Below are 27,763 nucleotides of genomic sequence, written 5' to 3'. Positions count from 1 at the left end.
GGAGAAGGCTGAGTTTGCTTAGTATAAATTGAAGGATGTTTCTCAAATTTGGTGAACTCAATGGAAGGATAATAGGCCGGTGGAGTCGGATCCTATTGAGTGGGAAGAATTTAAGGAAGTTTTTCTAGGCAAGTACTTTCCCCGTTAGAGAAGACAGGTAAAAGTATAGGAGTTTGTCAATCTCAAGTAAGGCAATATGAGTGTTGAGCAATACTCTTTGAAGTTCTCAACTTTGTGTAGATATGCACATCCTTAGTTTCTATTCCAAGGGATGAAATGAGTCGCTTTGTGATGGGTGTAGCCGATTTAGTGAGGGAAGAATGTCGTACGACTATGCTACATGATAATATGAGTAGATTCTTGGTGTATGCACAATCAATTGAAGATTCAAAACTTAGGAGGATGTCAAGGAATTTGAAAAGGAGTGTTGCTAGTGATCAAGTGAAACCTAGGTTCAAAAAGAGGGCTCAAACTCAAGAAGAATCTAGGAGTGCTAAGTTCAAGATTGAGAAAGGAGGTAGATCCAAAGATGGCAAACCTGCATGTGCCACTGGTGGTGAGAAACATTATGGTTAGTGTCTATTGGGTACCGGTAGTTGCTTTGGATGTGGAAAAGATGGACACAAAGTTAAAGATTGTCCTAGCATTGCCTCTAGAGGAAAAGAGGGTAAGAAAGTTGATCCTAGTATTCCAAAGGATGATGCTCCAACAAAGAAGCATTTCTATGCACTCCGGACTATAGGTGAGAAGCCGGATGAGAGTGACGATGATATCGGTAAGTCCTTGTCCTTCTCTTATTGTGATATGGATTCCTTCTAAGTGGGGGAGTATGGATAGATAGGTGTGCTAGTTGTTGCATGTGCATTATGTTTAGGAGTTTGGTTGAAATTGAATTTATTAACTTCTTTCATTGTGTATTTTATTGATCTATGAAAATGTTATAAAATATGTTTATATGATGTCACCTTTCATATTAGGATATCTATATCATGAATTCCATAAAATTTGCATATTTGGAAAATTTGTTAAAATCACTGTAGCATTGGAAAATTGCTCACTGTAATATTTTTGGGAAATTTATTAATTGTTTCTTTGTCTAAAATTGTTTTAATGTTGTTAGGACTGATGTGTATGAGTATAATAATTAATATAAAATGAGTGTTTACTATTTGGAATGAAGAATGTGAGTTTCGTAGCATAATGAGTTATAAAAGTGTATTCTAGTTTCTTGTTGTGTTATAAATCTCTTAACTATGTGAAATTGATGTTTTATCCTTGATAATGTGCTATATGGTTTGGTTATGTGCTTCAAGTTGATTCTCTATTCTTGGAAGTGTTCGGAGAGTGGCAAGTGTCGTTCGAGGATGAATGTTGTCCAAGTAGGGGAAAATATATGATCCCGAAAATGACAAAGGTGAACTAGATCCTAAAATTGTGGTAAAGGTTGTCTAAAGGTCCCAGATAAGTCTATAATATTGTATTGAAGCAGTAGCTAAATTATTAGGTGCATTGGAAGTCAAACGTCAAGGGACGACTAAGATGTTCGACGACTAAGTAACCTATGTGCCTCATATGTGGTTCTATGTGTTTATGTGTGAGTCATGATATTGTGAAATCCTTAAATGAGTTAATATGATGTATAAAGTCAGTGTGTCAAGTTATTACTAGTTGGACCAAGTGGTAAGGTTATGAAACTTGAAGTCGAAAGTCGTAACGATATCCTTCACGTAATGAATGATGGACTCAAGGTTGATTGGCTGGAACGACGTCATATGAATCCTTAGAAAATTCATGATGAGCGTCTTGTCTCCATAGTGAGATAGCCTAATGGACCTTGCTATGGTAAGGTAAATGTAATTGGGTCATGAACATGATATGGGACCCTTTTGTATGAACCTTAGTGTGATTTAATCTATAAGAAACTAAGGCTAGAACCGAGTGAGTATGTTACGGGAAGTGGTTCTAGATAAAGAGTGATACTACAATACGAAGAATCCCTTCATATTTCTTAACCATGTGCCTACATGGGATGTGTCCCCGTTCTACCATTGGCAAGTAGAACACCCTCTATCGGAGTAGGTTACCACTCTGGATTCCATGATTTGCTACCATGGTATTTGTCGTTTATTGCCATTCTCATCATATGGGATTACATATTTGCATTAGAGAAGTTCTATGAGATTTAGGTGGTGGTATGAGACACTATCTAGATATTGCATAATAGGCTTTGAAGGTGTTAGTAAGAGTCCCTACGTCTTCTCCAAGACCATATTTGAATGTCCTTTATGTGATGTATGTCTCTTAAATGAACTAATGAACTAATGACTAAATGATATAAAGTATGCAAATGAATAAGTACCTAATATAAAGTGACTTAAGGATTCCTTACTTAAGCGTGAAGAGGGCATAAGAGATGATCTCTTCATGTTTTATCTATGGAAGTCTTGAGAATGACTCTAATTAGGGAAGTTGCTTGTTATGTTTGACATGATCTAAACTTAGGAAGTTTTAAGGATTATTTAGGTAGCCTTGAAGCGGATGTATCAGCATTCTCTTCTAGGAATACTTAAGTAAGTCTTTTGATATCCTTGGTAGGGGAGATTGTCATATTATGTATGTTTTTTTGTTGTTGTATTGTAGGTGTGTATGTGTATCATTATGAGTAATCTTAAGGATTGTTTAGGCACATCTAGAGAGGGTGTACAGGCGGTCTTTCTTTGTGTGACTTAAGTGAATCTGTAACATTACGGAAAGTTATATGTCTAGTGAAGATCCTAATAGGTCATTAAGAATGTGTATTAGGGGTACATAGGCATCCAAATGCCCAATATTAAGAAATATTGGGTATAGTGTGGAAAATTGGCTAAGGTGACACGACGCGGATTCTGGAATCCGAATCGCAAACGGCGTCATTGACCTCTCAGAGGTCGCAGACAAGCCTCTTCTTGTATTCATCACATTCATATGGTTAATTTTAGCGTAAAAATTTAAAACTTTTTGTAAATATGAAGTTTACTTAGACTTCATATTGTCAATACTTAATTTCATCATATACTAAGCTCAACATAAAGAAACAACTATCTATCATAAGATTCAATTTGAAATAGAAGATGAATATATCATAAATAGTTTGCCAAACACGGCCTTATTACAAAGCTTTGAAATGAAAGTACGAAAGAATTACTTGAGACAAAATATACTAGCTATGTCTAAAGCTAAGACTAGACTAAAACTGTAGCATCCTCGAAATCAAGAGGACCTATTTAATGATTCGGAGAACGTTGATGTCCAAACCGCTGCAAGAGTCTTTAATCTATTTTCTGACCTGCACCTATAAATATAGTAAATAGTAGAAGGTTAGTACACCACTTGTACTAAGTTTTGGTGTATTCACACATACATATAAGGCTATGCATGATCAAGGAAAGCTCTTCCTAAACAATATGCCATTTCTGGAAAGTGACATCAATAGACTTTCCTAATTCGTTATTGTGAATTGTGGTATTAATATGATGTATTTTAATTCATTCGAATCACACAAATCATTTTCTTTATGGTTACAATGCATTAGTATAATCAACATAATATTAGAACCACTCGAGCGAAGATTTGAAAATTTACTCTTCCTAACCCGAGAGCTCACCTCTTTATACTTACTTTTATTTTCAATCTTTTTCTTCTTCTTGTTATGTAGTTTTATAATTCATTTTCTCCTATGATTTACTTACAAGTGCAATGATTCATTGTAGTCCCATACCCACAATGAATCGATGTAAGTAATCCAAGGACTAAGGAGTGATTTCACTATCTTACAATGAGTCATTCATTACTTTATGTATTCATTAACTTTTCATAAGCCAGTCTCTATTGGCTATGCCACTTAATTCATCATTTTAATATTAGGAAAGTTATGAAATTTTGAGTTACTATTATGTTTCAAATCCCCTTTATTGGCATCATATAAGAAGTCATTATAAGTCAATCTAGTTTGGTTTTGCCCATTATTTGCAGAAACTTCATGAGTGTGATATTGGCAATTGACCTTCTTAAGCTCTTCTTCATGGCTCAGTGAATACTTGGAAATCAACCTTTTTAGCTTATGGTCTTCATTGCAGGTACATTTATTGAACATCAATCTTTTATTGGGGTATGACAACCCAAAAAGTATATTTTGTAGTAGTATATAGAAAATTGGCTACTATCCCTTAGCAAATTTTTCTATACTATGCCCAAAATTTCTCAATATTTGGAATTGGGGTGCCTATGTACCTCTAATAGGCTATCTATCCTAAGGGCACACTGGGCTCTTCATTAGACATATGATTTTCCGAAATGTTACATTATCCCCCCCCCCTTTAGGAACAGTCGTTCGCGAATGACACTTACACATCACTTCAACAAAGAGGGGGACTTTCAAAGTTACTCTATCATGGTTAAACGTATCTCTTTTGTAAATATCTGATTCACACTTATTTGTATGATGCATATCATTCAAGTTTATCTGAAGCTTCATATTTGACATTGATGAATTTACTTCTCAATCACACTTAACTTAATGCACATCGCAAATCATGCAACACAGATAACATACCTATGCTACACAAAACAAAAACATAAAATGCAAACATAACTTCGTTTTAACTCACATAGTGCTATTATAAGACATACGATTAGGAACTGACCACACCAAATCCACTAAAGAACTTAAACTTAGAGTTTCTTAAATATAAACAAAACTTAAGAAGAGTATATCTAACTTCAAGAACTGAACAAGTGAGGGTAATGGGATCTCATATCAGCCCCGGCCTCGGCCTCCCATTTTGCCCCCTCAACACTGGTGTTCCTCCATAACATCTTCATGGTGAGAACCTCCCCGTTCTTGAGTCGCTTCACTTGACGATCTAAAATTGCAACGGGAACCTCTTCATACGGAAATATTTCCATAGACTTCTAACCCCTCGACGGGTAGGATGGACGTCGAATCGCCTAGAAACTTCTCAAGCATCGAAACATGAAACACTAGATGAAAAGAAGCCAAGTCATTTGGTAATTTTACCTACTTGTTGTAAGATCTCATAATGACCTATATACCTCAGACTCAACTTCCTTTTCTTGCCAAACCTCATATTAACTACGGATACAGAGTCTATAAAAGGGACTTCTTGTTCTAAGTCATTGACTCAAACTAAGTGGCTTTAGTATCCCTTAGATAAAATCTTATTGGCCTTGACATTTGAAACTATTTGGCCTGTTGGATTTGAACCACTCCCTTCCCATTTTAACCAAACTTATTTGGAAACTAAAGCCTTACTACCCTATTGCGACAGTCGATGGTGGCATAACACTTATGAAGCAAATCCATACCTAATTCATATCGTTGAGTTGGTATGCAGCCACTTCATCAGTACTCATAGCAGGCTTTTTGATCCTACCATGCACTCACCTCCTTACAGACAGCCATATTCCCACACAACTTCCGTTCATGATGGGCGTTTCCATTATTGTCCCTTCTTGGGAAGGCTAGATCTTGTGTCTGGTGCCTTAGACCACTTGGAAATACTAATTGTTGTGTGTATTCTTCTATGTGCTCACACAAGAAGGAAGTTAGATACTTATAATGACACAAAGTTTCAAAGCTCTAGATAGCACGATAAAGAGTAGAAGAAGGAAATATTTCCAATCATCACGTAGTCTCTAAGTGATGATTGTGGCGCGCTTCACAATCACAAGTCAAAAACTACGTAACGTGGTTGTATTGATCTTTAGTTCCTAGGTAATTTAACCTCATGCTCTGATAACAAGTTTGTCATGATCCGAATTATGGAATCCGAATTGCAACATGCGTCATTGACCTCTTAGAGGTCGCAAACAAGCCTCTTCTTGCATTCATTACATTCATATGGTTAATTTTAGCGGAATATTTAAATTTTTTTTTAAATATGAAGTTTAATTAGACTTCATATAGTCAATACTTAATTTCATCATATACTATGCAAAAATAAATAAACAACCATCTATCATAGGAGTCTATTTGAAACAGAAGATGAATATATCATAAATAGTTTTCCAAACATGGCCTTATTTCAAAGCTTCGAAATGAAAGTACGAAAGAAATGCTAGGGACAACATCTATTAGCTATGTCTAACACTAAGGCTAGACTAAAACTGTAGCATCCTCGAAATCAAGTGGACCTATCAAATGGTTTTTAGAACGCTGATGTCCAAACTGTTGCAAGAGTCTTCAATCTGTCCTCTGACCCGCACTTATAAAAATAGTAAATAGTAGGGGGTTAGTACACCACTTGTACTAGTTATGGGTATATGCACACATACACATAAGGCTATGCATGATCAAGGAAATCTCTTCCTAAATAACATGTTATTTCTGGAAAGTGACATCACTAGACTTTTCTAATTCATTATTTGTGAATTGTGGTATGAAAATTTGCTCTTCCTAACCCGAGAGCTCACCTATTTATACTTACTTTTATTTTCAATATTTTTCTTCTTCTTGTTATGTAGTTTTATAATTCCTTTTCTCCTATGATTTACTTACAAGTACAATGATTCATTGCAGTCCCATACCCACAATGAATCGATGTAAGTAATCCAAGGACTAAGTAATGATTTCACTATCTTACAATGAGTCATTCATTACTTTATGTATTCATTAACTTTTCATAAGCCAGTCTCTATTGGCTATGCCACTTAATTCATCATTTTCATATTAGGAAAGTTATGAAATTTTGAGTTACTATTATGTTTCTACTCCCCTTTATTGGCATCATATAAGAAGTCATTATAAGTCAATCTAGTTTTGTTTTGCCCATTATTTGCTGAAACTTCACGAGTGTGATATTGGCAATTGACCTTCTTAAGCTCTTCTTAATGGCTCACTTCGAACATATTTTCCATCATCATCATCCTTCCTTACTTTCATAGAGATATCATTAGGAATAAGATCATGCGAGCTTAACATGAAATCTAGTGTCTTCCCCACACTGAAAAGAGGTGATTCACCAGTTAAAATAAATCTAGATCATGTGATATATTCATGAAATCTACTGTCTTCCCCACACCTAAAAGGGGTGATTCCTATCTAAGGCGTATCCATCTCAAGTGTTCACTCCACACCGAAAGGAGCGGCTCACGACTATAGTGTACAAAGAACATATCGTGAGCATTAACTGACATAGATCATGTGAGATAAACATGAAATTCGGTGTCTTCCCCACACCGAAAAGAGGTGGAATCACTAGAAAAAGTGAAACCGAACATACGTAGCTCTCTTAGGTGGAAGCCACTGGCTAGTTCCTATGTTGTCTAGACATAGTTCAAAGACAAGGGACTTAATGAGAATACTTATCCACCTCGGTGGTAGCCTCGTCCTATGAGATTTACACGTGCAAGCACATGCTCATAACTAGTCTATCGGTGTTTTGCTCACTTTTATTATCTTCTTTATCTTTTAGAGTTGACTCAAGCATTATGGAAGCTTACTTAAAGATTGAGAGTTACTTACTCTTTTGATGACTTATCAACCTTACATTACATGATGAAATGTGAATTGTCCTTACATAACATCCTTAGTTTACATTGATGAAATGTGAATTGTCCTTACATATCATTCTTAGGTTTTAATGAGACTAGTCTAACACATTCTAACACCTTCATTCGTGAGTATTCTTTTAACATAATACCTTAGGTGTAAGTAAGACTTGCCTCACTTCCTTTAACACCCTATTCTAGTAACTTACTTAATTTGAACCCCTTTAATTATGTTATAGCACACGTTACTTTTTTACTTTAGTGTAGTAGCTTCATTTCATCGTTTATGGACTATGAACACTTCTTCCAATGAGTTACATATGTTATAGTCATTCTTTTAGAGCATGTTGGGATTTATCCCAATGACTTTCATGCCCTTGATTGTGGATTCATTGAACTACTTTAGATGTGCTAATTCAATTGGCATTCCAACATTTTAGTCATATAAGATAGTATAGGGTATGTTGGGACTTGTCCCATTGATTGGCATACCTTAGTTATGGATTCATTTTGTTATGTTGGTCATGCAATTTGAGATTACATTATATTGGGCACATAAGGTTGATCTAAATTTAGTATTGGCCTAGAAAATTTGGAAATGACTTCATAGCCAATTTATTGGCACAAACCAAACATTTATCCAATTATAGTTTCATGAGATTCTCATTAGCCAATTTTTTCCATCATTATTTAAAAGCAATAATGTAATATTATTCCATTCAACTTCTGTGAAAGACATTGTTAGCAATTTTATTGGCATAAACCAAACATTCATTCAACTTATGATTTCATGGAGATCTTTTTAGCCAACCTTATAACATAACTTTAGGCATAACGTTTTTAAATATCTTGGACAGCATAATATGATCATTTAGTGAACAAAACATCATCAACAAGTCACATTACAAGTAGGTATGCACAACAGACCGTAATCATCTTCATACATAACATTTTCGGAGACATCTTAGCATAGTATCATTCTCTTAACCAATCTTAGTTCATGATAGTATCATTCTCTTAACCAATCTTGGTTCATGACTTTAGGGTAACGTTTTTAAGACATATTGGACAACATATATTAAAATTTGATGAATTTAGCATCTTCATAACGTAAAAATAACAGTAAGACAACATTCGAACAAACATATAAACACATAAACAATTACGGGTTTAACTAACACATCGTCGATTCATGATTCACGTTTTAAGCACTTAACTTTATACGATCACAACTTCATAGGTAAATCGACATTCATAATTCAAGAACATTACACATAAGATCGTCCAACATAATGTACCAACAACATGATCTATAACATATTCAACATTGAATCGAGAAGGATACTAGGGACAAGGGAGTTCAACGAGAACACGGGAACAACCCTAGTTTTCAAGATCTTTGAATCGTTGGAAAGAAAATTCTCTTGGAGAAAGAAGCCCAGGAGACAAACCCATACCTTATGTAGAATTTAACCTACGAAGATCTTGCACGAAACCTTTAATTCGCCTAAGAAATCTTTAGAGTTCTACGTTTTCTTGCGGTTTGTCACCTACTGCCGTAGCGTCGTGAGTCTCAACGTTTTGATCGTGATTTTTATCTTTATGAACTTCAATTTAATTATAAAACTTAGGTTTAATAAGTTAATATAATAAACTAATTAACCAATTACAAAAATGCCCCTCCTATGTTGACTAAAGATAGGAGAACATAACACTTAGTCAAATCTGGAAATTGGTGTTTACTATGGTTTCGGTCAACATTTTGACTTTATATTAATTAATTAAATCCTTAATTTAATTAATTTAGGTACCTATCGTAAGTAATAATGTACCACTAAGTCATTGGGACTATAATCAACCCTTTAGGACCATTCTAGGTTAAGTACTAGGATGTTTCTTGAATTATACTAGGTTAGTGAAAGGATTTAGTTTTAGCCATTTAAATTAACTAATTAAATGGATAAATTAATTAATTAGGTGAACTAAGGTAATTAATAAAGTAACCTTAAGTCTTTAGGACCATAAATAACTCTTTGGACCATCCTAGGTTATGTACTAGGTTGTCCCTTTCTTGTCTAAACCGATATCTGGAATTTTTTTTTGTGATTTCAGTTTTGCCCCTTTAAATTATTTAATTAAGTTGCTAAATTAATTAATTAAGTAGTCTAGGGTAATTACTTAAGTATCCCTTAGTTTTTAGGACCATAACCAACCTTTTGGACCATCCTAGGTCAGGTACTAGGTTGTCTCTTCAACTAGTACTAGGTTAGTGTCAACCTTGTTTAGTCCTAGGTTGTCGGGTGCACTAGTTGGTCCATTTCGGTTAGTACTAGGTTATTTATCTAGTTAGGACAGTTAGTTAGGACCTATAGTTTTTGAAGAAGTTAGGCCTCACTTGGAGGGACCTGTCGGCACATGCTGCCCCTTAACTACCCTAACCGAATTCGATTAGGGTGGTCCCCTCCCTTGGCCGATTCCCACAAGATTTGCCCATGTGCTTGCACATGAGTTGGTTGTACTTTCCTAAAATAACTATTATTTATGGTTCCTTTGGTAATGTTTACCTATTTTCCCAAGGACCCTCATCATGTCCTTGGGCACTGCTTAATATACATGATCATTTTAGATGGTCATCTGGAATGGTATCTAGGCTTCACACTTGGATACCTCATACCTCAGTGAATACTTGGAAATCAATGTTTTTAGCTTAAGGTCTTCATTGCAGGTACATTTATTGAACATCAATCTTTTATTGGGGTATGACAACCCAAAAAGTATATTTTGTAGTAGTATATAGAAAATTGGCTATTATCCCTTAGCCAATTTTTCTATACTATGCCCAATATTCTCAATATTTTGCATTGGGGTGCCTATGTACCCCTAATAGGCTATCTATCCTAAGGGCACACTGGGCTCTTCATTAGACATATGATTTTCCGAAATGTTACATATCCCCCCCCCCTTAGGAACAGTCGTCCCCGAATGAAACTTACACATCTCTTAAACGAAGGGGGTGACTTTCAGAAGTTACTCTATCATGCTTGAACATATCTCTTTTGTAAATATCTGATTCACACTTATTCGGATTATGCATATCATTCAAGTTTATCTGAAGCTTCATATTTGAGATTGAGGAATTTCCTTCTCAATCACACGTAACTTAATGCACATCGCAAATCATGCAACACAGATAACATACCTGTGCTACACAAGAAAAAAACATAAAATGCAAACATAATTTCGTTTTAACTCACATAATGCTATTATAAGACATACGATTAGGAACTGACCACACCAAATCTACTAAAAAACATAAACTTAGAGTTTCTGAAATATAAACAAAACTTAAGAAGAGTATATCTAACTTCAAGAACTGAACAAGTGAGGGTAATGGGATCTCATATCGGCCCCAGCCTCGGCCTCCCATTTTGCCCCCTCAACACAGGTGTTCCTCCATAAAAACTTCATGGTGAGAACCTCCCCGTTCTTCAGTCGCTTCACTTGACAATCTAAAATTGCAACGGGAACCTCTTTATATGGAAATATTTCCATATACTCCTAACCCCTCGACGGGTAGGATGGACGTCGGATCACCTAGAAACTTCTCAAGCATCGAAACATGAAACACTAGATGAACAAAAGTCAAGTCATTTGGTAACTTTACCTACTTGCTGTAAGATCTCATAATGACCTATATACCTCAGAATCAACTTCCTTTTCTTACCAAACCTCATATTAACTACGGATACAGAGTCTATAAAAGGGACTTCTTGTTCTAAGTCATTCACTCAAACTAAGTGGCTTTAGTATCCCTTAGATAACATCCTATTGGCCTTAACATTTGAAACTATTTGGCCTGTATGATTTGAACCACTCCCTTCCCATTTTAACCAAACTTATTTTGAAACTAAAGCCTTACTACCCTATTTCGACAGTCGATGGTGGCATAACACTTATGAAGCAAATCCATACCTAATTCATATCGTTGAGATGGTATGCAGCCAACTTAGATTATTCCTCTTCATCAGTACTCATAGCATGCTTTTAGAACCTACCATGCACTCACCTCAATGCAGACAGCCACATTCCCACACAAATTTTGTTCATGCTGGGCGTTTCCATTATTGTCCCTTCTTTGGAAGGCTAGATCTTGAGTCTGGCGCCTTAGACCACTTGGCCATCGTAATTGTTGTGTGTATTCTTCTATGTTCTCACACAAGAAGGAAGTTAGATACTTATAACGACACAAAGTTTCAAAGCTCTAGATAGCACAATAAAGAGTAGAAGGAGGAAATATTTCCTATCATCGCGTAGTCTATAAGTGATGATTGTGTGGCGCTTCACAATCATAAGTCAAAAACTACGTAACGTGGTTGTATTGAGATTTAGTTCCTAGGTAATTTAACCTCATGCTCTGATACCAAGTTTGTCATGATCCTAATAATGGATTCCGAATTGCAACATGCGTCATTGACCTCTTAGAGGTCGCAAACAAGCCTCTTCTTGCATTCATTACATTCATATGGTTAATTTTAGCAGAAAATTTAAATTTTTTTATAAATATGAAGTTTAATTAGACTTCATATAGTCAATACTTAATTTCATCATATACTAAGCCAACATAAATAGACAACCATCTATCATAAGAGTCAATTCGAAATAGAAGATGAATATATCATAAATAGTTTTCCAAACATGGCCTTATTAAAAAACTTCGAAATGAAAGTACGAAAGAAATGCTAGGGACAACATCCACTAGTTATGTCTAACACTAAGGCTAGACTAAAACTATAGCATCCTCGAAATCAAGTGGACCTACCAAATAGTTTGGAGAACGCTGATGTCCAAACTGCTGCAAGAGTCATCAATCTGTCCTCTGACCCGCACCTATAAAAATAATATATAGTAGGGGTTTAGTACACCACTTGTACTAGTTATGGGTGTATGCACACATACACATAAGGCTATGCATTATCAAGGAAATCTCTTCCTAAATAACATGTTATTTCTGGAAAGTGACATCACTAGACTTTTCTAATTCATTATTTTGTGAATTGTGGTATGAATATGATGTATTTTAATGCATTCAATGCACAGAACTCATTTTCTATATTATTAAAATACATTAGTATCATCAACATAATTTTTGAACCACTCGTCCGAAGACTTGAAAATTTACTCTTCCTAACCCGAGAGCTCACCTCTTTATACTTACTTTTATTTTCAATCTTTTTCTTCTTCTTGTTATGTAGTTTTATAATTCCTTTTCTCCTATGATTTACTTACAAGTGCAATGATTCATTGTAGTCCCATACCCACAATGAATCAATGTAAGTAATCCAAGGACTAAGGAATGATTTCACTATCTTACAATGAGTCATTCATTACTTTATGTATACATTAACTTTCATAAGCAAGTATCTATTGGCTATTCCACTTAATTCATCATTTTCATATTAGGAAAGTTATGAAATTTTGAGTTACTATTATGTTTCTACTCCCCTTTATTGGCATCATATAAGAAGTCATTATAAGTCAATCTAGTTTGGTTTTGCCCATTATTTGCAGAAACTTCATGAGTGTGATATTGGCAATTGACCTTCTTAAGCTCTTGTTAATGGCTAACTTTGAACATATTTTCCATCATCATTATCCTTCCTTACTTTCATAGACGTATCATTAGGAATAAGATAATGCAAGCTTAACATGAAATCTAGTGTCTTCCCCACACTGAAAAGAGGTGATTCACCAGTAAAAATAAATCTAGATCATGTGATACTTCATGAAATCTACTGTCTTCCCCACACCTAAAAGGGGTGATTACTGTCTAAGGCGTATCCATCTCAAGTGTTCACTCCACACCGAAAGGAGCGGCTCACGACTATAGTGAACGAAGAACATATCGTGAGCATTAACAGACATAGATCATGTGAGCTAAACATGAAATTCGGTGTCTTCCCCACACTGAATAAAGGTGGAATCACTGGCCAACGTGAAACCGAACATACCTAGCTCTCTTAGGTGGAAGCCACTGGCTAGTTCCTATGTTGTCTAGACATAGTTCGAAGACTAGGGACTTAATGAGACTACTTATCCACCTCGGTGGTAGCCTCGTCTCATGAGACTTACACGTGCAAGCACATGCTCATAACTAGTCTATCGGTGTTGTGGTCACTTTTATTATCCTCTTTATCATTTAGAGTTGACTCAAGCATTATGGAAGCTTACTCATAGATTGAGATTTACTTACTCTTTTGATGACTTGTCAACCTTACTTTACATGATGAAATGTGAATTGTCCTTACATAACATCCTTACTTTACATTGATGAAATTTGAATTGTCCTTACATATCATTCTTAGGTTTTAAAGAGACTAGTCTCACACATTCTAACACCTTCATTCGTGAGTATTCTTTTAACATAATACCTTAGGTGTAAGTAAGACTTGCCTCACTTCCTTTAACACCCTATTCTAGTAACTTACTTAATTTGAACCCATTTAGTATGTTATAACTCATGTTACTTTTTTACTTTGGTGTAGTAGCTTCATTACATCGTTTATGGATGATGAACACTTCCTCCAATGAGTTACATATGTTCCTAGTCATTCTTTTAGAGCATGTTGGGATTTGTCCCAATGAATTTCGTTTCCTTGATTGTGGATTGATTGAACTACTTTAGATGTTCTAATTCATTTGTCATTCTAACATTTTAGTCATATAAGATAGTATAGGGTATGTCGGGACTTGTCCCATTGATTGGCATACCCTTAGTTATGGATTCATTTTGTTATGTTGGTCATGCAATTTGAGATTACAATATATTGGGCAACATAAGATTGATGTAAATTTAGTATTGGCCTAGAAAATTTGGAAATGACTTCATAGCCAATTTATTGGCACAAACCAAACATTCAACCAATTATAGTTTCGTGAGATTCTCATTAGCCAATTTTTTCCATCATTATTTAAAAGCAATAATGTAATACTATTCCTTTCAACTTCTGTGCAAGACATTGTTAGCAATTTTATCGACATAAACCAAACATTCATTCAACTTATGATTTCATGGAGATCTTTTTAGCCAACCTTATAACATAACTTTAGGGATAACGTTTTTAAACATCTTGGACAACATAATATGATCATTTAATGAATACAACATCATCAACAAGTCACATTACAAGTAGGTATGCACAACAGACCGTAATCATCTTCATACATAACATTTTCGGAGACATCTTAGCATAGTATCATTCTCTTAACCAATCTTAGTTCATGATAGTATCATTCTCTTAACCAATCTTAGTTCATGACTTTAGGGTAACATTTTAAAGACATATTGGACAACATCATATTAAAATTTGATGAATTTAGCACCTTCATAACGTACAAATAACAGCAAGACAACATTCGGACAAACATATAAACACTTAAACAATTACGGGTGTAACTAACACATCGTCGATTCATGATTCACGTTTTAAGCACTTAACTTTATACGATCACAACTTCATAGGTAAATCAACATTCATAATTCAAGAACATTAAACATAAGATCGTCCAACATAATGTACCAACAACATGTTCTCTAACACATTCAACATTGAATCGAGAAGGATACTAGGGACAAGGGAGTTCAAAGAGAACACAGGAACAACCCTAGTTTTCAAGATCTTTGAATCGTTCCCAGGAGAGAAACCCATACCTTATGTAGAATTTAACCTACGAAGATCACCTTGCACGAAACCTTGAAGAAAACCTTGAATTCGCCTAAGAAATCTTTAGCGTTCTACGTTTTATTGCGGTTTGTCGCCTACTACCTTAGTGTCGTGAGTCTCAACGTTTTGATCATGATTTTTAGGTTTAGGAACTGATATTAAATTATAAAAAAAGGTTTAATAAGTTAATTTAATAAACAAATTAACCAATTACCAAAACACCCCTCCTAAGTTGACTAAACGTACGAGAACATAACACTGAGTCAAATCTGGAAATTGGTGTTGACTATGGTTTCGGTCAACATTTGGAATTTATATTAATTAATTAAATCCTTAATTTAATTAATTTATGTACCTAGGATAAGTACTAATGTACCCCTAAGTCATTGGAACTATAATCAACCCTTTAGAACCATCCTAGGTTAAGTACTAGGATGTTTCTTGAATTATACTAGGTTAGTGAAAGGATTTCGTTTTGACAATTTAAATTAATTAATTAAATGGCTAATTTAATTAATTAGGTTACCTATGGTAATTACTAAAGTACCCTTAAGTCTTTACGACCTTAACTTACTCTTTGGACAATCCTAGGTTAGGTACTAGGTTGTCCCTTTCTTGTCTTAACCGAAATCTGGAAATTGTTTTGTGATTTTAATTTTTCCCCTTTAAATTATTTAATTAAGTTTCTAAATTAATTAATTAAGTAGCATAGGATAATTATTAAAGTATCCCTAAGTTGTTAGGACTATAACCATCCTTTTGGACCATCCTATGTCAGGTACTAGGTTGTCTCTTCAACTAGTGCTGGTCAATGTCAACCCGGTTAAGTCCTAGGTTGTCGGGTGCACTAGCGTTCCATTTAGGTTAGTCCTAGGTTATTTATCTATTTAGGACACTTATTTAGAACCTAGAGTTTGTTAGGAAGTTAGTCCTCACGTGGAGGGACCTGTCCGCACATACTGCCCCTTAATTACCCTAACCGAATTCGGTTAGGGTGGTCACCTCCTTATGACCGATTCCCACAAGCTTTGACCATGTGCTTGCACATGGGTTAAATGTACTTTACTAAATAAATATTATTTATGGTTACATTGGTAATGTTTACTTATTGTCCCAAGGACCCTCTTTATGTCCTTGTGCACTGCTTAATATACATGATCATTTTAGATGGTCATTTGAAATGGTATCTAGGATTGACACTTGGATGCCTCATACTTCAGTGAATACTTGGAAATCTATATTTTTAGCTTAGGGTATTCATTGAAGGTATATATATTGAACATCAATCTTGGATTGGGGTATGACAACCCAAAAAGTGTATTTCTTATTCGTATATAGAAAATTCGTTAATATCCCTTAGCCAATTTTTCAATACCTTGCCCAATATTTCTCAATTTTGGGCATTGGGGTGACTATGTACCCCTAATAGGCTATCCTAAGGGCATATTAGGCTCTTCATTAGACATATGATTTTCCGGAATGTTACATTAGGGATGTTAGCCAATTTCTATATAATACCCAAATAAGCAAAATATATTCCTAGCTTGTTTAAGATATGTACCTGCAATGAAGAATCTAATCTAAAATTCTTTATTCTTTTACTTACAATTAGGTACGTGGCATCCATGTATCAAGCCTAGGTACCATAGCACATAACAATTTAAAATGATCATATAGAGTAAGAAGTGCCCAAGGACATAGTGAGGATCCTTGGGACAATAAGTAAATATTCCAAATGAACCTTCCAAATAACTAGTTGGGAAAGTACACACAACACATGTGCAAGTACATGTGCAAACTGGCCGAGGGGGACCACCCTAACCGAATCGGTTAGGGCGGTTGGGGGGATAGATGCACATGCGGGTCCAACAGCGTGGGACCAGACCCCCTAACCTACCCTAGAACCTAACCAAATAACCTAGCTAACAAAACAACCTAAGAACAACCAAGAACGACCAGCCAAGGGACCCGACAACCCAGGACCTTGTCGGGTGACACCTAACTAACTAAACTAACTTAGGGACAACCTAGTACCTAACCTAGGATTGTCCAAATGGTTGATTATGGTCCTAACAACATAGGGGTATTTTAGTAATTACCTTATACTACTTAATTTATTAATTTATCAACTTAATTAATTAAATTAAATAGACAAAACCGAAATCCCAAGGAAAGACCCAAAAATCGGTTAAGTCAAAGAAGTTCTCTAATTCTAGTCAATCTAGGCAGGGCGTTTTTGTAATTAACTACTTAAACTATTTTAGTTTAGTATATAATCTAAGTTGACTTAGTTAAAAATTAGTTCTTAAATGATTTAGACCTAAATTGATCACAATTAACATCAAACGCAGGAACATGGAAGCCGTGACCGAAACCCTAGATGCTAGCAAGAATGCTTCAAGGTTTTTTCGTGCAAAGTTCGTAGTGCTCTTCGAAGATTTAATTCTACAGCAAGGTATGAGTTTTATCTCATTGAATTCTTTCTCCAAGAGGCTTTTCAAACGTTTTTTCTTTAAGAATATCGAAACTAGTGTTGCTCCCATCAAATTGCATGTTCATCTCCATAGTTCTCCCGAGTTTTTATTCTTGTATTATTAATCTGTATTTCTCGATGCATTGTTGATTGTATGTGGTATTAACTGATAATTATGTGTATGTTTAGTTATTTGAATGTCGACTGAAATATAAATGTTACATCCTCATACTTAGGGTGTTATTTACATGAACATTGAATCTTATAATGCCTACTTGTGTTTCGAGAATATGAGACTTGTTATGAGTATTCGTTTGATTATTTACATGTTAATTAAAGGTTGAAATTTGAATTTTTTAACATGTTAGATTACTATATTGTAGTCATGAATGAATGAATTGGCTTGTGATAATATCATAGTTTTATTTTGTGCCAACAACTTGGCTAGTACTAATAAATTCATAAGATGCCAAGTGATCCCAATCTCAATTCAATAAACTCATAACATAGGGTGTTACAATTTATGGAACAAGTCCTAACATACCCTATCCACACAACTTGTGAACGCCATAAAATCTTACAAAGAATCAATAACCACCATAACAAATTATATAAGGTTAGTAAGTGATGTGAACAAGTTAAGGTGAGTAAAGAAATAACTAAGAGTTATGTTTTGAAATTGACCTAATATAGAGTGTTAGAAAGAAGTGAGACGAGTCTCAAGAACACTTAACCGTTATGTCAAGAATACTCACATGAGAGGGTGCTAGAGTCCGTGAGACCAGTCTCACTCGCACCATGATGATAAAGAAAAGACTTAAGATAATAATCATCAAGTAAAGATAGGGATTACCAGTCATCCATAGAGTAAGTAAACCTCATAACTAGAAGCAAGGTTCCATAATATGTGATTACTCTAAAAGATAAAAAGATAAAAATCTGAGCTTAGCACCGATAGACTAGAATGAGCTTGTGCCAACACATGTAAGTCTCATGAGATGCAATCACCACGCTGGTGGACTAGTGTCTCCGTACATCTCCTAGTCTTAGAACTATGTTTACAACATAGGGGCACCTATGTCACATCTCGGTTTACTCTCAGATGTAACACGCGTCGTCATCCTCTTTGAGGACTAAGACTAGCCTCTTAGTCTTATATCATTGCATTCATCCATTAAAAATACAGAAGAATTAAAACTTTTTAATTATATCTAATCAGAGGTTTATATAGACCTCTACATACATATAGTAATATTAATATCTAGTATACATAGACTTGTTCGTATAAGAAGATTACTTAGTCTTCTAGTTTTATTTCATACACATATATAAGATAGAATTAGAGTCATAAAATCCGTCTCAGCTCATAAACCAACTTATAAGAAAATTTCAAATTGAAAATAGAGTCAATATGAAAGTCATAATAGCTAAGTAAACCCATAGGTAGAATATCGGCATCGTCCTCGGGAAAGTGAGGACCTACCACTTTGATGATAAGAATATCCAAGTATTTCTCTCAATCGCCTCAAATCATACCTCAATGACCATAACCTAAAATGTTTGGGAAAAATGGAGAAAACGGAGTTAGTACGCCACATGTACTAAGTATGAGACCATATGCACATATACCATCAAAGCATGCTAAAAAGGGACCAGTTAATGAAGTCATGTCATTTACCTCTTAAATGACTTATACAAAAATCAAAAACTTAAACAATCCTTTAAACACACCAAACAAGTTAATTAAGTCATATGCATATAAACGTACTTAAACCCATAATCTCATAAAACTCTATCATTTATAACATCACAACCATGAATAAGAGTAACTCATGTATATAGCAAACGAACACAACCAATCATAATCCTTATAAAGACACAACTGAATTGACCAAGCAAAGCCCCATAACCCTACTTAATCAAGTAACCTTCGAATGATCATAATTAGTAGTCACTTCACACAGCATAGTGTTCCATCTCATATGATGTTCCTTCTTTAACAATAATAACCAATCCCATGTTAATAAGCATCTTATTTAACATATAAATTCATTTACATTATATCATCATTTACATACATAATATTAACTTCTCAAAGCTCCTATCAAGGCAAACTAGTGCAAGGCATAGGTAGAGTCCCATATCCCTACCTAGGCTAAAGTCAAACCCCTCAAGTCACTTCGATTAGTTTATAATTTATACATTCATTTTAGTTTAGGGGACACTTACCTTAACCTACATTGACCACATGAGATAATTTGGAATCAGTTGTCATGAAACCTTACACCGATGGAAGGTGGTCAACCAGCCAAGGTAAAACCTTACATTAACGTAGATTTCTAGGTGGATCCACTTGCTAGTATACTATGGTGGCAACATAGTTTATGGAACATGGGGTAAATCATTGGAGATATAAACTCTACACCTTACCTAGAGTCATGAGGCTATCCACTCCGTGAGGACAATAGTAAACCCTACCTTCCCTACTTAGGAAGGTGTCACTCCCTCACGTACAAGATCACTCGGTGCTAAGCTAAGTCCCCTTTATTCAAATGTCTTCAAGATTTCTTATACATTATAACTTAGTTTAGGTCATAGGGTCTAGCCCTTGTATATTCATCATCATAGCTCGATAATAATTGCATGAGATATAGTCCTTTCATCACAATTCATGTAAGTTAGGTTTAACACTTTTCATATCACATCGTAGTAGGGAACATTAATACACATCACCATCCTTATAACATGTACAACCTAAGCAACCTCACAACCAAAGCATAAGACATTTCAATTCAATCATCATACCATCCTATCACCCTAAACAAGGTATACTCCAACACAACATCATGACTTGATCGCTATTATCAAAAACTGAAGTAAGAAATAGAATAGTCAAGACTTACCAACACCTCTCCATGTTTCATCATAAGGGCCTTACCATCATTCCCTAAATCAAACCAATTTGAGTCAATTCACCAAATATAATCAAATAATAAACATGATAATGAAGTTAGAAAAGTCACTATAACATAATTCAACACTAAACCAAAGCTTGAAAACATGATGTCTAAGTCTATCTTGTTAACCAAGATCAATACTTCAATAATTAGCATGAAAGACTACAATTCATCACAATAGGTTTATGGTCAATGTAATAACAACAATTAAAGATGATTTAACCAATAATAAAGTAAATTGAATCAAACCCAACATAATTCATATATCAAGATCAAACCTAAGGTTAAGGGTCAAGGATCATAATATACAATCTAGAACAAACCATCTCAATTCATCCAAATTAAGTCACAATACATTATAATATACTCATTATATCCTGAAGAAAGTATAAACAATTCAATTCATAGTAATTGAAGGAAACCAATATGAAAACTCAACATTTTGAAAACCTTTGAAGGAGCCCTTTAAGGAAAGAAGTCTCAAAGGTGAATTAGATCTCATACCTTAAGGTTTGACGACAATTTGATGGTGAATTCGTTCCTTTCCATCCCCCAAAGCCCTTCCTTACTAAGTCTTCAATGGTGTCGTCCAATAGAGAGAGAAAGTAGAGAGAAGGAAGAGAGTTTATTTTGTAGGTTGTGTTTAGACTTATTAGGGTTGGGGTCTTTATATGAGGGGTTAACTTATTTAATCATGCTTCCCTAAACCCCTGATTAGCCACAAAACCTATTAATTAATTAAATTAAATCATTTAAAATTTGCAGCAAATTCGACCATCACAGACGAGACCCCAAATGACGGGCCGTCTGTGAGTCAACGTGCACTACCCCTCTCGTCCTGCACTTCGTCGTTGCTAAAGACACTGTGCAGGTGAGGGGCTTCCTCAACATGGATAAGTGTGGGAAAACGGTGTCATTGACGCCTCATTTGTCCACACACAGTCTGATCCTTTGTCCGTCAATTGAACACTGCCATGCAGTGTTATCTCTAACACTAGGGTCCTCCTAAAGGTCCCTTGGTTGGTCCTTGCGGAGTCGTACCTGAACGTTTCGACTATGAAACATTCCTAACACGTGTCACACATATTTTCACCAAATTTCTTCAATTCCGACTCTTAAAACTAGTAAAATGGCTAAGACACCCAAGTACTCTTGTGAGCCAACATTCCGGACGTCATGGACGTTCTTGATTATTTTTGTTCTAAGACACCTTAACTGACCTAAATTCTTTTAAATTGACTTAAAAATAGTGCTTAGACTTTATTTCACCTAGGTTAGTCTTTACGACATATCTTTAGATTTCGAAATGTTACATTATCCCCTCATAAGGAACATTCGTACCCGAATGACACTAAACACTCTTTTAAATGAAGGAATATACTCATGACTAGAAGCTCAACCAGTCACAATATTAAATTAACATGAATCACATCATTTTAATAAGGAAATTTCAAAACTCAACTTACCACACATAGGCTCAACTATTTCATCATGAGGTATTTCCTTCTCACAACACACATGAGCTCAACATACATTACATGAGTCAATTAGCACAAAGTTCATCTTATCAACATGTTACATATAAATTCCATAAAGATTCAACATATCAAAATGCGCAACCTAACTCAAAATAAGCAAAAAGCAAAATTTCTAGTTTTTCCAAGGAAAAAATTACAGTAACTTCACTGTATGCATTACTGTGAAGTTTTCAAAAATTAAATTTTTTAAAAACTTCTCCTAAAAATTAAGAAACCACAAATTCTAGTCATAATGATATTATTAAAAAGAATGGCTAACCTTAATTATCGAAAATATGAGGATAACGGGTTTTCATGTCGGCCTCAGCCTTCCATGTCGCACCCTCAACTAGGTGGTTTTTCCATAACAGTTTTACGAAAACCACCTCTTTGTTCCTCAATCTCTTCACTTGCATATCAAGGATTTGAACCGGGATCTCCTCATAAGAGAGATTATCCTTCACTCCAAGGCTCTCAATAAGAAGAATTGACTCAGGAGCACCGACAGACTTTTTAAACATAGAAACATGGAAAACCGGAAGAACCGAAGCTAAATCAATGGGGAGTTTCAAGTGATACGAAACCTTACCAACCATTTGTGATATCTCATAATGACCCACATAAAGAGGACTCAATTTCCCCTTATTGCCAAATCTAACCACCCCCTTCATAGGTGAAATTTTCAAGTACCCCTTATCACCTTCTTCAAACTCCAAATCCCTTCTCCTATTGACGGCATATGACTTTTGTCTACTATAGGCTGTTTGTGACCGATTTATTGTGATGTGCACAATCTCCAAAGTCCTATAAATCAAGTCGGGACCAAGAATCGAAGGATAATCAACTTCAAACCACCCTATTAGAGACCTACACCTCCTACAATACAAGGCTTCATAGGGAGCCATGGAGAAGGATGAATGAAAACTATTATTATAAGCAAACTCCACTAAAGGCAAATGTTTATCCCAATTATCTTTGAAATCAATAATGCAAACTCGAAGAATATCCTCCAGGGTTTGAATAGTGCGTTCCGCTTGACCATCCATTTTATGATGAAAAGCGGTACTCTATTTTACCTTATTACCCGAACCTCCTTTGAATGACCTCCAAAATCTAGAGGTGAATTGTGCACCCCGATCTGAAATGCTCGATAACGGAATACCATGGCGACACACAATCTCATCTACAAAGATCTTTGCATAATCCTCCGCCGAATAAGTGGTTTTGATAGGAAGAAAATGAGCGGACTTAGTAAACCTATCAACAATCACCCATATAGAATCATATGAATTTTGTGTCCTAGGCAAACCTACTACAAAGTCCATATTAATGTCCTCCCATTTCTAAGTAGGAAATTGGATCTCTTATAGTAAGCCACCCGGCTTTTGATGTTTCGCCTTTACTTGTTGGTAATTCAGTGACTAAGCAAAAAAATTCTGCTATGTCCATCTTCAAACCTTCCCACCTATATATCTCTCGAAGTTCATGGTACATCTTAGGCGAACCCCTATGAATGGAGTAGTGGGATACATGGGATTCTTCAAGGATCCAATCCCTCAACCCATCTACATCGGAAACACATAATCTCCCCTGGTACCTCAACAAACCATCTCCCCATAAGGAGAATAACTCATTCAACTTTCCAAGAATCGATTTCTTAAACTCCATCAATAGTTGATGAAGGTATTGTTTGGACATTACCTCAACCACAAATGATGAATCGGAGCGATGATGAACCGTAGCACCACCATTTGGATAATTCTCCAACCGCACCCCCAATCTAGCCAACCTATGAACATCTTTCACTAGGTCTCTCTTGGCTTTATCTATGTGTGACACACTACCCATAGTCATACGACTTAGAGCATCGGCAACTACATTGGCCTTGCCGGGATGATATAGGACACTCATATCATAATCTTTCAACAATTCTAACCACCTTTTTGCTGGAGATTCAACTCCTTTTTAGTAAAACACATATTGGAGACTCTTATGATCAGTGAAAACATCAACATGAACACCATAAAAGTAATGCCTCCATATTTTCAAAGCAAACACCACGGCCTCTAACTCCAGGTCCTGCGTGGGATAGTTTCTCTCATGCACCTAAAGTTGCCTCAAAGCATAGGCAATCACCTTCCCATTTTGCATAAGCACACACCCCAAACCTACGCGAGATGCATCACAATACATAGCAAACCCTTTGCACCTTCCGGTAAAGTCAACATCGGAGTGGAAGTAAGCCTACCTTTCAATAATTATAAACTCTTCTCACAAGCCTACGACCACTAAAACATTTTACACTTTTGAGTCAATGTAGTCAAAGAAGATGCAATGGATGCTAAGTAATCCACAAACCTTCGATAGTAACCCGCTAGAGCAAAGAAACTCCTAATATCAGTCGGAGTCAAAGGTGTAGGCAAATATCTCACCGCATCCCTCTTCCTTTGGTCTACATCAACTCCCTTACTAGAGATGATATGCACAAGAAACCCCACCGACCTCAACCAACACTCACATTTACTATATTTGGCAAATAATTGATGCTCTTTAAGGGTTTGCAACACCACCCTTAAATGATCCATGTGGTCACCCTAAATCTTCGAATATACCAAAATCTCATCATTAAAAACAATAACAAATTAATCTAGGTAACTTCGAAACACCCTATTCATTAGGTCCATGAATGCCGCTGGAGAATTTGTGAGACCAAAGGACAAAACAAGAAACTCATAGTGGCCATAACGAGTCTGAACGGCGGCCTTTGGTACATCCTCATCTCTCACCCTTAGTTGGTGGTATTCCGACCTCAAGTCAATTTTAGCGAAGTAGCTTCCCCTTTGAGTTGATCAAACAAATCATCAATCCGCGGAAGAGGATACTTGTTCTTGATTGTGACTTTGTTGAGTTGGCGATAATCAATACATATTCTCAAGGGCCCATCTTTCTTCTTCACGAACAATACCGGATCACCCCATGGAGAAATGCTAGGCCTTATAAATCCCTTGTCTAGCAAATCTTTAAGTTGTGCGTTCAACTCCTTCAATTCGGCTGGAGCCATTCCATAATGAGGAATCGAAATAGGGTTTGTTTCTGGTAGTAAATCGATACCAAAATCAATTTTCCATTCGGGAGGAATACCGGGAAGGTCATTAGGGAAAACCTCCAGAAATTCACTCACTACGGGGACCGACTCGATAAGAAGAATTTCATAATCCAAATCTTGGACTCTTACAATGTGATACAGGAAACCCTTTGAGATCATTTTACATGTTTTTAGACAAGATATAATGCGACCTCTAGGAATAGCATTCCCACCATTCAACTCAATAATGGGTTCATTTGGGAAACTAAACCTCACAACTCTAGTCCTACAATCAATAGAAGCGAAACTAGCGTGTAACCAATCCATACCCAAAATGACATCAAAATCAAGCATATCTAGTTCAACTAGATCCACATGATAAACTCTTCTAGGCAAAGTTATAGGACAATTTCGATAGACTCTTTTTGCTAAATTGACTCACCCACCAGAGTAGACACCACAAAAAGTTCATGCAAGACATCGGGTGAAGTATCAAACTTTTTTTGGTACCAAAGGAGTAACAAAAGACAAAGTAGCACCTGGATAAAGCAAAGCATACACATGAATAGCAAAGATTTATAACATACCAGTAACTGCATCGGCAGAGGTCTCTTGGTCACCTCTAGTACGAAGAGCATAAAAGCGGTTCATTTTGGGAGCATCACTAGAACCACTTGGCTGTCCACCCTTCTCTTGCCACTTAGCTTTAGGACAATCTCGCACCTTGTGACCAATCTTCCCACAACCAAAGCATTTTCTGACCCGAGGAGGCAACCACCAAAATGCTTCTTCCCATATTCATTGCAAGATTGCTTCTCATTAGACGAATTTTAACTCTTCCCTTTTTGAACTCTCATCCTAGGGGCCTTATCATCCCTAGTTTTGGGAAATTTTGATGGAACTAGATCTGAGAACCTATTCTTGAATCTAGGCTTTTCTTGAGTCCCAATCCTATCTTTCGTAGCTGCACCCTCAAAAGACCTTGTCCTTTTCGAATCTCTATCCTTCCTTTTTGCTCTAGACTCTTCAATCCTCCTAGCATGCACCATAAGATGGAAAATATTCATATTATCATGAAGCATCGTTAAATGACATTGTTATTGCAAGTCAGCAGATACACGCGTCACAAAGTGACTCATTTCATCTTTAGGATCGGGGCCCGAGGAAGGAGCATATTTTGCCAATTAAATGAACTTCAAAGAGTAATCATGAACACTCATACCTCCTTGGCGGAGGTTAATTAATTCCACCACCTAAGTTTCTTTCATCTCTCTTGGGAAAAACCGATCAAGAAATGCCCTATTGAAGATCTGCCAAGTCACCGGCCCACCTCGTAGTGGTCTATTATCCCTCCATTGCATATACCAATTTTGAGCCACATCCTTAAGTTTGTATGAGGCCTACTCGGTATTTTCATTTGTTGACAACCAATAGCACATATTATATTGTAAACCTCATCAATAAATTCTTGAGGGTCTTTATCAACCTTAAATCCATAGAAGATAAGAGGATTCATTCGATTGAAGTCCCTAAGTCGGGAAGCCATAGTAGAAGCTTATTGTTGAACCCTAGGTGCAACATCTCGATTGGCTTAATAGTCATAGATTGGGCTTGAACCATTGCGGCTTGGGCTTGAGTAGTCATGGCTTGGGCCATTTGAGCAAGAATAGCCCTCATCTGAGCCTCTGTCATCGGTGAAGGATTAGCCGGAGCTTGATCATCAACAACAACCTCTTCAAGAGGAGGAACTTGCGCACCACGAGTAGGAGTTCCTGCATTAGAAATCTCCTCCTCAAGTTTCCTAGCCGCATTCCTCGAAGTATTTATCTCCTATAACAAAAAATACAAGGTTTAGGTGAAATCATATAAGAAGTACACTCTAGAGGTCCGATAATGGATTTCCGAAATGAGAGAGATTCCTAAGCATCAAATAAGTTCCTATTCATAAGTGTGTCACGCTTAATAATTATGAATACAAACCTACATAAACGTGGTTAAGAGAGATGTCAACATCAAGGATATTCAACCTCATGCTCTAATATCAAGTTTGTCACATCCGGGTTTACCCCCAGACGTAACCGGCCTCGTGGACCTCTTTGAGGACTAAGACTAGCCTCTTAGTCTTACATCATTGCATTCATCGATTAAAAATACGGAAGAATCAAAACTTTTTAATTATATGTAATTGGAGGTTTATATAGACCACTACATACACATAATAATATTAATATCGAGTATACATAGACTCGTTCTTATAAGAGAATTACCTAGTCTTCTACTTTTATTTCATACACATTTATAAGATATTATTAGAGTCTCAAAATCCGTCTAATCTCATAAACCATCTAATAAGACAATCTCAGCATGGCCATATCCCTACAACAATAAAAGTAAGCCACATATAGGGTTTATACAACTTTGTCTCAAATGAAAAATAGAGTCAATATGAAAGTCATAATAGC

This window comes from Solanum pennellii, chromosome 9 (genome assembly GCF_001406875.1).
Source record: "Solanum pennellii chromosome 9, SPENNV200".
In the NCBI taxonomy this organism is placed as follows: Eukaryota; Viridiplantae; Streptophyta; class Magnoliopsida; order Solanales; family Solanaceae; genus Solanum; species Solanum pennellii.
Note: the sequence above shows the minus strand (reverse complement) of the source record.